The following is a 13,236-nucleotide window of genomic DNA, read 5'->3' on the forward strand; positions in this document are numbered from 1 at the left end:
CCATTTCTTTGTCCCCCATTACTACCTCAGCAGCATCAATTTCCAGTGGTCCAATATCAACTTTCACCTCCCTTTTAACTGAAAAAATCTTTTGGTATCCTGGTTTATATTATTGGCTAGTCTGCCGTCATATTTCATCTTTTCCACTTCTTATAGCTTTTGTAGTTGCCTTTTGTTGGATTTTAAAAGCTTCCCAATCTTCCAACTTCTTACTCACTTTTGCTACCTTATATGCCCTTTCCTTGGCTTTTATGCAGTCCTTAACTTCCCTTGTCAGCCACAGTTGCCTATCCCTGCCATTTGAGAACTTCTTCCTCTGTGGGCCATATCTATACTGCGCCTTGTGAACTATTCCCAGAAACTTCAGCCATCTCTGCTCTGCCAGTATCCTCCTCCATTCCACCCTGGCAAGCTCCTCTCTCATGCCTCTGTAATCCCCTTTATTCCATTGCTATACAGATATATGTGACTTGTGCTTCTCCCTCTCAAATTGCAGTAAGAATTCAATGATATTATGATCACTGTTTCCTAAGGGTTCCTTTACGTTAAGCTCCCGAATAAGATCTGGGTTATTACACAACACCCACTCTAAGATAGCCTTTTCTCGAGTAGGCTCAAATACAAACTGCTCTAAAAAGCCATCTCATAGGCAGTCCACAAATTCCCTTTCTTGCAATCCAACACCAACCTGATTTTCCCAATTCCCTTGCATATTGAATTCCCCCATTACAATTGTGTCATTACCCTTATTACATGGCTTTTTCAGCTCCCTTTGGAATCTCAGCCCCACATCTTGGTTACTATTTGGAGGCCTATATATGATTCCCAGGTCAGGTCACTGGTCTGAGTGCTACTGGTACCATGTAACCCAGTACTACCTGTCGCATGTTCGGGTGGTCGGCAACTAAACTGGCTCCCCCACCAGGTTTGCCTGGTGAGCAGGATGGCTAGACGCCCTGCAGGATGGAAAACAAGACTTGTCAAAGGGCGGATGAACCCTCTCATCGGGTCAACGGCCATCTAGCAAACACGTGCCGTGAAGCGCGGAAAGGGCATCCCTTGCATCGAAGCTTGGTCTGGCCATTCACTACAACAGAACTTCCCCCAGCCGTCTTGGACCCCACCATGCCACTGGATCCGGGAGGGGATGTCGAGAGGGTGGGTCTGGACCTGTGCAACCCCCCTGCTCACCAAAAATCCACTTACACACACGCTGTTCCCTTCTGGGGAGTGGGGACCCACTAACTGACTGAAAGGGAGAGAGGGAGAGAAGGAGAGAGGGATCCCAAAATGGCTTGTTTACCTTTGCAGTTTAGTAACTCCACCCACAAAGATTCAACATTTTCTGACCCTATGTCACCTCTATTCCATCTCTTACCAACAGAGCCTCACCAGCTTGATGTTAAGCTCCCAACTATGGCTGCCGTTCAGCCACAACTCAGTGATACTCACAATGTCATACCGACCAATTTCTAATTACGCCACGAGTTCGTCCACCTTATTCCAAATGCTACGTGTATTTTAATAACAGCTCCTTCAGTCCTACACTCATTCCCCTTTAGAATATTGCCTCTGTGGTACAATTTAACTATTTGCTTTGTCTGCATTTGTCCCGAATCATTGGCTTTTCCTTCCTTATATTCACGTTACACCCGTCATCCACTTGTAAACCTGCTGGCTCATCCTCAGCTCTATCATACTGGTTCCCATCCCCCTGTCATGTTAGTTTAAACCACTCCCAACAGCTCTAGTAAATCTGCTCACAGGAATATTGGTGCCACTCAGATTCGGTGCAACCTATCCCTTTTGTACAGGTCCCAACTGCTTCAGAAAAGGTCCCAATGATCCAGAAATTTGAATCCCTGCCCCCTGCTTCAATTATTCGGGCATGCATTTACCTGCCACCTCATTCTATTCTTGTCCTCACGGTCACATACCACCGGCAGCAATCCTGAGAATACTACCCTTGAGGTCCTGCTTCTCAGCTTCCTTCCTAACTCCCTATATTCTTTTTTCAGGACCTCCTCCCTTTTTCTTCCTATGCTGTTGGTACCAATATGTATCATGACTTCTGGCTGCTCACCCTCCCTTTTCAGGATACTGTGAACGCATCCAGAAACATCTTGGACCTTGGCACCTGGGAGACGGACTACCATCCGTGTTTCCTTTTTGAAACCTCAGAATTGTCTATCTGTCCCCCTGACTATAGAGTCCCCTATAACAGCTGCCACCCTCTTTAGTTCCCTACCCTTCTGAGCCACAGGGCCAGACTCAGTGTCAGGCACAGCTGCTGTTGCTTCCCCAGGTAGGTCATTTCCCCAGCCCCCCAACAGTCCTCAAGATGGAGTACTTATTGTTGAGGTGGACAGCCACAGAGGTGCTCTCCACTAACAGATGTTTCCCCTTCCCCCTCCTGACAGTCACCCAATTATCTGTCTCCTGTAGCCTTGGGGTGACTACCTCCCTGTAGCTCCTGTCTATCACTGCTTCACATTCCCTAACAAGCTGAAGGTCATCAAGCTGCAGCTCCAGTTCCCTAATACGGTCTCTAAGGAGCTGCATCTCAATGCACCTGGTGCAGATGTGGCCATCGGGGAGGCTGGGAGTCTCCTGGAAATCCCACATCTGACACCCAGAACAGAACCCCGGCTCTGTAGCCATACCCCCTATTCTTTCTAGGTTAAATAAGAAATAAGGAATGAACTTACCTAGACTCTGCCTGTTCTCATTGAAGCCTGTTTGAGCCAAAGACTTCCTACTCTGACTCAGACTACTTCAACAACGACCACTCCCATGATGATGGCTCTGCTCCGCTAGGTGGTACTTCTCTTTGATAGAGACGGTTACTGAGGTTCAATGTATGGTTCTTGGATTATGGTGGGGACTTTTTTTTCCCAGTCTTGCAGTTTCTATATTCTGTGTTTTCACCATTCTTTCTCGTTGTTTTACTGTGTGGGGGAGGGTGTTTGGCGGTCGATGTTCTTGTTGTATTTCGTGCAGGGGAGGGGGCTTTGGGGGACTGTTAATCAAGTTGGTGGGTTTGCTGTTTCTCTCTGAGCTGATGGCCATGGTTTTTCTTTGTTTCATGGCTATCTGGAGAAGAAGAATCTCAGAATTTTATATTGCATATATACTTTGATAACAAGGAACCTTTGAACCTTTGATCAAAAAGGCAGCATCCATGAATAAGGACCCCATCACCCAGGACGTGCCCTGTTCTTGTTGCTACCATCAGAGAGAAGGTACAGGAGCCTGAAGGCACACGCTCAACAATTCAGGAACAGTTTCTTCCCCTTTGCCATCTGATTTCTTTCCAAATCTTTTTATTATTATTATCCAAAATAACACCAGCGCATCAAAGTAAGCAACACTTACAATGTCTCAAGAAAAAAAATATTATTGTAAAGATTGAAAAAATTTTGGTGATAGAGAAACCTCCTACTAAGCAAGAAAAAGTGGGAAAAAAACCATTAGGTGTTCAACCCCGGAGCCATGTGTCATACAAAAAGCTTCTAAAGATAAACATCAAACTGCTACCAAAAAAAAATGTACCAAAAATTTACAATTAGATCGTGGAGGAAATCTATCAATTAACTCAATAACGAGCAAATGAACCCCAATCTTTTCTCAAAATCAAACATAGGTTCAAAGTTTCGACTTCTAATTTTCTCCAAACTAGACATAGTATCACTTGAGAGAACCATTGTGACAAAGTGGGAGCTGATGTATCTTTCCACTTCAACAAAATGGCCCTCCTAGGTATCAATGTAACAAATGCAATAACATGTTGGTCAGACACAGAAATACCATGGATATTTTGAGGAATAATTCCAAAAAGCACAGTTAATTTATTAGGTTGTAGATTAATTTTAAGTGCTTTAGAAATTGTCAAAAAAACTGACTTCCAGAACGGTTCCAGTATAGAACAAGACCAAACTATGTGTGTCAGTGTAGCTGTCTCAGTTTTACATCTATCACAACTATCAACATTAGGGAATATTTTAGACAGTCTCTCCTTCGTCAAATGGTAACGGTGTACAATTTTAAATTGAATCAGTGAATGACTAGCACAGATTGAAGAAGAGTTAACCAGCTTCAGAATCTGCGTCCAATCCTCCATCATAAAAGTCAAATTGAGTTCCTTTTCCCAATCTTGTTTAATCTTAAGTAAAGGACGCTTATCCCATTGTATAATCCCTTCATCGAAGGGTTCATACTCATAATAGTATCTAATAGGACAGCCTCCAAATATGTAAGGAAAATTACTTAAGTATTTTCGTAAAAAGTCTAACTTGAAGGTAGTGTAAACGGGGTGAGTATGAAAGAGAATATTTATCAACTAATTGTTCAAAAAACATCAGTCTATCTTCTTTAAATAAATCCAAAAAAGAATTAACACCTTTATTTTTCCAAAGTAAAAAAATTGGATCACTCAAAGAAGGCTTAAAAAAGTTTTGATTTCTGAATGGACATTGAACCCATGAACACTACCTCACTACTTTTTAAAACATTTTTATTTTTACATTACTTATTTAAACTATTTAATAGATATATACTTACTGTAATTCATGTTTTTTTCTATTTCTGTATTATGTTTTGGATTGTACAGCTGCCACAAAGACAATATATTTCAGGACCTATGTAGGTGATATTAAACCTGATTCTGATTCTTATGCATTGCACAGAGATGAAACACGAGTTATGTACACATTGGATAGGATAAAGACGTCAGCTATTGGTAGATTACAGCCAATGCACATCATTGGTTAAGGTTTTTGAGAGCTGGCAATTCAATTAGAGCTCTGATTGGATAAAAGTTGTTTTTTGTCAGCATGGTGGGAAAACATTCTGAGAAAGATGGAGAAAGAGTATAGTGGAAGAAGTGGAAGAAGGAACATATGAATAAGATTTTCCTTCAAAGATGTTACCAATGAAACAAAACTGAAACGGCAAAAGCTGCAATCACTAAATTTACTTAAAACATAAATCGTGTTTTATTAAGATATTTAAAGTTGCCTACAGAATCTTAATGCTATACAATAATGGTGCTTTTAAGGGATGCTAGATAAGTACATAATGACAAAAGTAAGAAAGATATGTTGATAGGTTAGATTGAACCAATTTCAGCAGCATTGTGGTACTATAACCTAGTTAAAGCCTTTAAAGCTGGATTATAAATATTATATCAGTCAGGAATGAAAATGACATTTTGATGTGTGCGTTGTGCAAAGTTTTTGCATTTTTACTCAGTCCCCTATTGTCGAGTCTGTCACTTAAAACTTGCAAACCTCAAACAATTGAAATGTGTTTAATATCCATCTCTGGAAACAGGCTACATTTTGACCAAATGAAAATGGGAGTCATAGTGTTAAATGCTTTTCAGTTTTTGAGGGAATTGATATCAAATATAATTACTACAGAGCTGAAAGATGTCTAATTTAATATGGTACTTTGCAACAGAACCACAGGCCATTGAAAAGGCAATCCACAATATATGCAGTCAGAATTACTCCAATAATCAGTTTTCCCCTGGAAGGAACATATTCAAATACTGTATTTGTTTTAAAACTTCAAAATGTATTATGAACAAGAATGTAATTGGTTAAAAAGTTGCAGGCATTGCTGTTGATGCTAAGATAGGTGCTGTGCTCATTTTTCTCCCAGTTCTTGTTTCCTGTTCAGCTGTGGCTTGGTGATAGCATTCAACATTCAAAGATTCAAGCTATATTTATTATCAATGTATGTAGTATACATCCCTGACATTTGTGTTCTCCACAGACAGCCACAAAACAAAGAAAACCATGGAACCTGTCTAAAGAAAGACATCAAACCAACACCAGTTTTGAAAAAAAAACAAATCGTGCAAATGACAACAAAAAAAGAATGAAAAACACAGAAAATAAAACAGAAACCAAAAGAGTCTAGGCATATTCAGTTCAGCTCAGTTCGTTATCTGCAGGCCGTGCTGATCAAAATCTCTCAAAGTAGCAACAAAAAAAAGAGTAACCAGAAACACATCATAATGTGAAGTAGAGGCCAATCCACAAATTGCATTGATTAAATTTCTCCCAAGACAGGGGGAGGGGGAAGGGGATAATTCAAATGCAGGGACCTCCCTTCGGGAGCAGCAAGTAGGAGGGAGAGAGAGACCATCATATACAGACACCTTCCTCTGGCAGCAATGAGTGAGAGGCTGGTAAACAGCACTGAACAACTGCTCACCTTGATGTTTTCAATCTTCCTCCACACTTTAATTGGTGAGAAATGGTGTCAATCACAGGCTCGCGCCGTCTCCAGGACTCTTGGCCTTGAGGCCGCACACTTCGCTCGAAGCCTCACCAAACACCCTAGGAGCCAGAAAAGCACCAGATTTCTCAATCGGCCTGAGACACACCACCAACCACCAACTACTGGAGGCAGAACGCAAGTGTCACCACACATTCCAGCACCAACACAGTATGCCCACAATGCTCAGCAGAATGACACAGATAACAAGCAACAAAACAAGAGCAAAACAAGCCCCATTCCTCCCTCCCACCCATGCTCATGCAGTCCTTTAACCCCAGAACAGTCCTCTCACCTCCAGCCTCCAGTAGGCAATGACTTCTTCAGCGGACTTGCAGAGATTCGTAGACTCAGCTCCGGTCAATGCGCCTCAACTTCTGGACTACCAATTTGACACCCAGCATCAATCTCGAGGTCACAGCTCTGCACTATCTTGAAACCCTCTTGTGAAAGGTCTTGCAGCACTATTTGAAAAAGAATAATATTCTTTCTGCTCTCCTGAATCTCAACCAATATCCAAGGTAAATTGATTACACAGGACAACAAATTTTTCCGAAAGTGTTGCTTCCTCAGAACTTCCCCACAAATATAATTTCAGACTATTGGTATCACGTAGCAATTTGGAGAATTAAGAAGTTAACTTTTATTGAATATAATGTGTTTAATTGCATAACAGTGCTGATGTTTTGTAATGGAGTTCAACAAATCTAAAAATGTTTTGTTGATGATTTTCATTTGTACTCAGTGTCTGAGGCCTCTTACTTAAGTCTCCAACAATAATCAGCCAGCACTGATGGATTCCAGCTGCCCTGATACTGCTTCTCCATGATCCCAATTCCCTGGTGAAACCTTTCACCATGCTCATCACTGATACCAAGATTTGCAGGAAAAAAGTCTAAATGGGAATGGAGAATATGAATCTTTAGTGACATATTGCACTTCATGGTTTTGTATGCTTGAAGAATGTTGTCAACCAGCTGCACATAGTTTAGTGCTCTGTAGTTGCCAAGAAAATTTTCAACAACATCCTTGAATGGCTTCCATGTGGTTTTCTCTGGTCCCACTAGAAGTTCTTCGAATTGTCTGTCATTGATTGACCATCCCGTTTGATTTATGGACCAACAAAAATGCCTTCCTTAATCTTGGCATCAGTTATTATGGCTTGAATTATGAATTGAAATAACAAATGCAGGCGATTTTTACAAAATGGTGCATGATAGGGAAATTTCACGGTGACTTTCTTGATCAGCAGCCCAAAATCCATAAGGTGTATCCAAAAGTATTCAGGAAGCAAAATCTTTCTTCTCCACTTCATGGTGTCTGTGGGAAATTGTTATATATAAATTAGCTTTCATACTTCCCACATTAAAGTAATATTACACAAACTGTACTGCACAAACTAAACTATGTTTTGAAAAGGACTATATAAATGTAAGCTTTTGTTATTATTGTGTCCAGAAAGATGATGAAGTGCCTGAATTTTTATTTTTGTGAATGAGTACATCACATTCCCTGATATCAAATCGGAGAGACCAAAAGATAAGATGGCTTATCAAAATAATTTATTTACTGTAAGACAGCCCAAAGAATGGGAAAACTTTGTGAATTGGCAAAGTGTGATGTTAAAAAATGTAGAGTGAGAAAACAGACAATGGGAGTAAATTAGCAGGTAGTGTATAAAGACTTGGTAAGAGTTTCTATAAATGTATAGAAAGAACATCAGACTCAACTTGAGTGAGTACACTACTACTTGAGTGAGTAACTAAGGAAAAGTTGTTCCATTAGAGAATGAGAGTGAAGAAGTAATGGGAAATAAGAAAATAATAGAAATTAGAAAAATATATTTTGCATCCATCTTAACAATAGAACAGACAAACAACACAATTAATAGAAAAGCAGGAACAAGAGGGGCAGATACTCTTTACACAAGCATTAGCACAAGACAGTAAGTCCCAGGCAAGGTGATGGGCATAAAAGCTGAAGGACACCATAACTGATGGCCTGGGTTGTTGCATTTTAAATAGTGGCAGCAATGTTTTAACTGTGATCGTCCACAATTCTGTAGCTTTTAGATAGGTCACAGCAGATTAAAAAAAACACAAAAGGTTACGGTTAGCTTTTCCCTCTTCCAGATTTACTTAGTTGATTGAATTTAATTCCTTGGCACCATGCTGGGAAGCTGCTGAATGCATTGTAGACACATTATGTGAAGAAAACTCAAGAGTTTGTCAAGGGATTTAATGGATTACGTGAAAGCAAAATTTGGCAGTTGGACTATAATGTGGTGGTGAGGGCTGGGAAGTAAATTAATCCATTTCAGTAAGAAGAATTTCTCATCAGAATATTCTTTAATTGGAAAGGGATTAAAGACTCCTACTGTGCAGAGCGATCTGGATGTTCTCTTAGATGAAGCCATAGAAAAGTATCATGCAGGTACAGCAAATAATTCTGAAAGCAAGTACTGTAGGTTAGAGTAGGGGTTAATTTCAATACTGCGAGATTGAATACAACTGTATGAACGTCTTACTAACAGCTGTTGTGCAATGGTGAAACCGTCTCTGAAGTGCTACAGGTTTTTCCTCAGTTATGGAGAGGTATAGTTCCACTGGAGGTAGGTCAATAAATGTTTGCTAAATTGATTTCTGGAATGAAGGATTTGTCATTCATTCATTTTTGGAATGATTGGAGCAAGTTGGAAACATACTGTATACAGTGGATTTTAAATACATGAGGTGATCTTTCTTGGAACATAGGACTTGTGATGCATATTGGCATTGTGGATGTTAAGGAGCTGTTTCTTCTCATGGTGAGACCCAGAACTAGGGGCCTAGTTTCAGAAGAAAGAGTTGCCACTTCAGAAAATGATAATGAATAATTTCTCCTCTCAAAGCCTGGTGAATCTTGAAATTCTCTTCCTCATTAATTATTGTTGAATTATTGAATATCATTAAGGCTGAAATTTGCAGATATTTGGAAAGGGGAGTTGATCAGATTAGCCATGATCTTTTTGAATGATGGAGCAGGCCCAAGGAATAGAATGACACATCGTTGTTCTGATCCGTTATATTCTTGTTCATTTGTGATTACATTAGTGACTACTTCTTTAAAATACTCAATTGAAGAAGTATTTTAGGATTTCCTTTGATGCAAAGATCATTATACCAATGGAATATTTCAGGATTGCATTAAAAGTGGCCCATGTTCTGAGAGGTATATTGAAGAAAGATTGAGGGCACTTGGTTTTGCAGCCTGATATTGATAGCTCAGAAAGACTGCAGAGAGCGCGAGGTATGACTGCATTATCTTGTGAGATATCAGCTGGAATCATTATTACTGACTTTCTCCCTCATTACATGTTCCCTCCTTTAATCTGTTGGCAATGGTAAAGATAGTTGGTAACGGTAAAGGCAACTGAGAGTTACCTTGAAGCGAGGACGTTAAACTGAAGTAATTCATCGGCTCTGTTGAATTACCAGGTGTAGAAGGAAATGAATATCGTAATACTAATAGATATACAGCAAACCTTCTGCCTCAGTGACAAGTACTTCTGTTTTTAAAAAAAATCAATCAGTATTATGAGGCCTTAGGCATGACAATACATCAACAGAAGGGCTTAACATGCCTCACTGGGCTCCAAGACACACGTCTATCCTGTCAGTGTATTAGCTTTCCAGCATTGCTGACCTCTCGTTCCTATTAACATAACTTCCAACGGTCACTTGATGGAACTGGCCTTTCAGATCAGTTAACAATACCACTTCATCATTTAGCTACAGGCACTCTTGGGAATCACAGAAAAGCAGTGCGTGGTCCATCCTTGAAACAGATATTTAGAAAGGACATGACTGAATCACTGGCACTGTGTTTTCCAGCAAAACTAAATTGAGCTATTTTTAGATGTTTTAGATCTTCATCAAGTTATTCTGAAGCTAAACAAAGCAACCGGAGTTTGAAATTAGTGAAATAATTGTAGCAAAATGCCAATATATTTAATTTAGAGATACAGCACGGCAACGAGCCCACCTGACCCGATGATCCCGCGCTGCCTAATTGTATCCCTGTGGCTGATTCACCTACTAAACCGTACACCTTTGGAATGTGGGAGGAACTGGAGCACCATGTGGTCACAGGGAGAATATGCAGACTTACAGACAGCCACGAGAATTGAGCCTGGGCCGCTGGCACTGTACTAGCATTCCATGAACCACCACATTACCATGCCACCTGCTGAAGCATTTTAACATGAGAACCATGCCACCGGTTTCAGATAGCAGCACGGTTTTCATGTTAAAATCCATCAAATATATGAATTAGACTTAGAAGACTCTATGAAGAATTTTAAAATAAGTGAAACCTTTCCAATTTACCTTTCAGGAATGAATATTTCAGAATGACTACCAAAACAGATAAGCTTCTCAGCACTTCCTCACGTGAAACACCAGAACTGATCATTGGATCTCCATTCAATGAAAGCTCCAGAATCTCAGCAAAAATATTTACAAAGGACGTGGATCTGTCACATTCATGCAGCTATTGCTTATAAAATCTAGTGCATGTGCAAATTTCAGCAACATTAATAGCTATGATTAAAAATAAACCTGGGAAGAAGCAGGGCCCCGGAGAATGCTGGAGAACAGAGAGACCTAGGGGTACAGGTACATAGTGGTGACAGGGACAGGCAAGATGGTAAAGAAAGTGTATGGCATTCTCAACTTCATTGGTTGGGGCATTGAATGCAAGAGTTGGAATATCATGTTAGAACTGCACAAGTCAAATCAAGTTTATTGTCACTTAACTATATACAGGTGCCTTACGAGCCTGATTGAATTCTTGAGGAAGTAACGAAACACACGGTGATGAAGGTAGACCAGTAGATGTAGTGGATATGGATTTCAGCAAGGCATTTGATAAGGTTCCCCATGCAAGGCTTATTGAGAAAGTAAGGAGGCATGGGATCCAAGGGGACCTTGCTTTGTGGATCCAGAACTGGCTTGCCCACAGAAGGCAAAGAATGGTTGGGAATGTTCATATTCTTTTGCGCAGGTTGATAGTGTTGTTAAGAAGGTGTATGGTGTGTTGGCATTCATCAACCATGGGACTGAGTTCGAGAGCCCTGAGGTAATGTTACAACCATATAAGACCTTTGTCAGACCCCACTTGGAGTACTGTGTTCAGTTCTGGTCACCTCACTACAGGAAGGATATGGATACTATAGAGAGAGTGCAGAGGAGATTTACAAGGATGTTGCATGGATTGGAGTGTGTACCTCATGAGAATAGGTTGAATGAACTTGGCCTTTTCTTCTTGGAGCGATGGAGGATGAGGTGACTTGATAGAGGTGTATAAGATGATGAGGGGCATTGATCATGTGGATAGCCAGAACAGCTAACACGAGGGGGCATAGTTTTAAGGTGCTTGGAAATAGGTACTGAGGGGATGTCAGGGATAAGTTTTTCCACACAGAGAGTGGTGACTGCGTGGAATGCACTGCTGGTGGTGGTGGTGGAAGCGGATACAATAGGGTCTTTGAAGAGCCTCTTAGATAGGTATATAGAGCTTAGAAAAATAGAGGGCTATGGGAAATTCTAGGCAGTCTCTAGAGTAGGTTACACAGTCAGCATAACATTGTGGGCCGAAGGGCCTGTAATGTGCTGTAATTTTCTATGCTCTATGCAGACCAGGGTGTAAAGCACTGTAGTACACATAACACAGATATTGTATAACATACAATAACTTGGGAAACTAAGAATAAAATCTACAAATGAATTACGCATAACTAAAGTGCATAGATTAAATATTGTAACTTAACCAGTGACACTTTGAATGCGATGTGGCAGGGAGTTCAGAAACCTAATGGCCTGAGGGAAGAAACTGTTTCTCATCCTGACCGTTCTTGTTTTTTATGCATCGGGGTCTCCTGCCTGATGGTAGAAAATCGAAGAGATTGCTGGATGGATGGGTGGGATCCTCGATAATACTAAGGGCCCTGCGTATACAGCCCTCCTGATAAATGTCCCCGATGGATGGCAGGGAGACCTCTATGATCTTCTCAGCTGTTCTCACAGTCCTTTGTAGGGACTTTAATGAGACTTGGAGTATTGTGTGCAGTTCTGATTACCTCACTATCAGAATCAGTGATTCTGATTCTGAATCACTGGTTTGTTATCACTGACGTATGTCATGGAATGTATTGTTTTGTGGCAGTATTGTAGTGTAATACATAAAATGGACTCTTGGAAGGATGTCAGTAAGCTAGAAAGTGTTCAAAAAATTGCAAGGATTCTCTCCAATTCTTCCAGCTCCTATCAGTCTGGTTATAGAAGCATGACTGAATGAAACCAAGTTCAAATACAAATGATTCCATATTTCAGTGCACCAATCAACCATGACGTTAGACTTCGCCTGCTTCAATTTATTACAGATAATTCAGCATCAATGGTCAGTGTATATTTAAAGGGACAAACTACTTTGAACTAAAAATATCTAAGTGCTTTTAACCATCTTCCTATTGATATACTGAAAACTGACTGCAGCAAGTCCTAAAACAACGCAATAAATTAAGCTGAGAGTATTTGCATTAGCTTGTTACATTTAACAGAAAATACTGCCAGAGATTTATTGATGTTCATTTTCCATTTATTGAGAAGATCTCTGAGCAATCACATTGTCAAAATTCAGGATGGTCTCTAATGATAGTTTTGAAAAAAACAGAAGTCATAAATCACAAGACGAATAACAAATATGGCAATTAAAAAAACTATTGTAGAACTATTTTTAATGTCCTCAACCTATCCGTGGGTAGCATTCAGAGGAAATATTCAGGTTTATTCCTCACTTGTCAGATCCAATGTGAATTTATCAGAAAGCTCAAAGTAAAAATAAATTTATTATCAAAGGACAGAGATAATTTCTCAAAAGAATTGCCTTCCAGCCTTCAAAACGATTCCATTT

Source organism: Mobula hypostoma, chromosome X2 (assembly GCF_963921235.1).
Source record: "Mobula hypostoma chromosome X2, sMobHyp1.1, whole genome shotgun sequence".
Lineage (NCBI taxonomy): Eukaryota > Metazoa > Chordata > Chondrichthyes > Myliobatiformes > Myliobatidae > Mobula > Mobula hypostoma.